General features: G+C 40.6%; 1 non-coding gene across 1 annotated transcript; it reads right to left on the bottom strand.

Moving 5' to 3' along the window:
- Window positions 1-603: 603 nt before the first annotated feature.
- Window positions 604-722, bottom strand: LOC145395118 (5S ribosomal RNA). Its single transcript, XR_013896548.1, has one exon. It is a non-coding gene; the product is annotated as a 5S ribosomal RNA (ribosomal RNA).
- Between the last annotated feature and the right edge of the window lie 1,301 nt (window positions 723-2,023).

Genomic DNA, 2,023 nt, shown 5'->3' with positions numbered 1-2,023 from the left:
GCCCATCCCACTTATTCCTCTCCACTCAGCCCATCCCACTTATTCCCTTCCACCCAGCTCATCCCATCCACTCCAGTTTTCTCCACTCAGCCCATCCCACCCACTCCTCTCCACCCAGCCCATCCTACGTTCTCCTCTCCACCCATCCCATTCCTCGCATTCCTCTCCACCCAGCCCGCCCCACCTAGGCGACTCCTCTCCACTCAGCCAACACCATTCACTTCGTCTCCACCCACCCCACTCACCTCCTCTCCACCCATCCCACTTACCTCTCCACCCAGTCCACCCTTTCCTTACCCCTTGCCCCACACCGGCTAAAAGAGAGAGTGAGAGAGAGATCCCACATATCGCCTGCATGAGTCACTGAGGCAGAACTACTTTTTACCGAGTCCCAGCCTTCCCATACAATAACACAATGAGCAACAATAACTGAAGAAATCCATATACTCGTACACTGTGCTCAAGGGGGAAATAGATTATACTCGTTTCATTCATTCATTGCCAGAAGCCATGTATCCCAAACGGGGTGGCCAAGGGCTTAGAGTTAATTGTTTTACAGGGAGGGGCACTAATCCTCCACCAACCCCACTTGACACGTAGGGATGCCAACAGCATCTGGTGTTCCCAGACGGTCACCCATCCAAGTACTAACCAGACCCAACGTTGCTTAACTTCGCTGATCGGACGGGAAGCGGTGTACTCAACGTAGTATGGCCGTTCATTTTACTTTAATTTGGCCTAAAATCGCCACCTTTCCGTCTTGAATGCTGAGCTCTAACAACAGATTAACACTAGATTATTCCTATTCACGAGGAAGTGCTATGGAAAGGATGCAGAGATGTAGATTTTTTTTTAAATTGCTCTATGTGAAATACGCTGCAAAATGGTGAATATCTGGTCAATGTTAAGGTGAAAATAGGATAATGAACTTTAATTACATCTAGCGTGCACCAAAATACCTTATTTTCAATAAATGCTGTATACAGTGTGTATATATATATATATATATATATATATATATATATATATATATAGATAGATAGATAGATAGATTTACAGGATATTCGTAAAGTCCTTGAGTGATTTTGAATATTTATTTAACCAAAACCATTAGGGATAGAATGATGCCGTTTTTTGCACACACACACACACACACACACACACACACAAGCACACGCACACACACACACAGAGGAAGAAATTAAAAACAAAATCACTAGAGACAAAAAGGAGATGGCAAATGTAACGAGCTTACTGAAAGAAGTATCAGAGGAAATCTGTAGTATAGACATAGAGGAACACAAAAGGTTAGGGAAATACGAGAAAAGCAAGACAAGACCTCTAAAAGTGACTTTCCAGAGTGTAAACACTGTAAGAGATACTAAAAAATGCAAAGAATCTTATGGAAAAAGAGGAGTTCAAAAATGTATGGATAAAAAGATGCCTAACACAAGAGGAACTGGAATTACTGAAAGAGAAAAGGGAGGAAGCAAAAACAAAAAATGAGGGAAGATCAGAAGAGGACAAGAAGAAATTTTTTTACAAAGTAATAGGATTGCAGGTACGAAAGTGGTACACAAACAGGATGGAAGAAAAAGGAGGAAGTTAGTAGAACCATGTCATGACAAGTATATAAACAAGATGATAAAGTTGATGTACTCAAATGTGGATGGAATGGTATCTAAATTACTAGAGATGAATGATTATGTCAGAGAAAATGAACCACAAATAATATGCCTAACTGAGACAAAATTAACACCAAGGATATCCAATGACATACTAAACTTAGAGGAATACAATATATGGAGAAGAGACAGGAACTTAAAAAAAGGAGGAGGAATTATAATATTAACTAAGAAAAATCTAAAAGTCAAGGAAATACACCTAGATATACCATCACAAGTAGAACTGATTGCAGTAGAGATCGACACATCTGAAGGTAAAGTAATTGTAGCCAATTTGTATATGCCACCCAGATCAAACACATGGGAAAGAGACGAATATGAGGACCTGGCAGAGAGTA

The sequence above is a fragment of the Coenobita brevimanus genome, chromosome 29 (assembly GCF_032717465.1).
Source record: "Coenobita brevimanus isolate Jiangsu-jjx chromosome 29, ASM3271746v2, whole genome shotgun sequence".
NCBI lineage: Eukaryota > Metazoa > Arthropoda > Malacostraca > Decapoda > Coenobitidae > Coenobita > Coenobita brevimanus.
The sequence above is the reverse complement of the archived record's forward strand: the minus strand, read 5'-3'. Positions and strand labels throughout refer to the sequence as shown.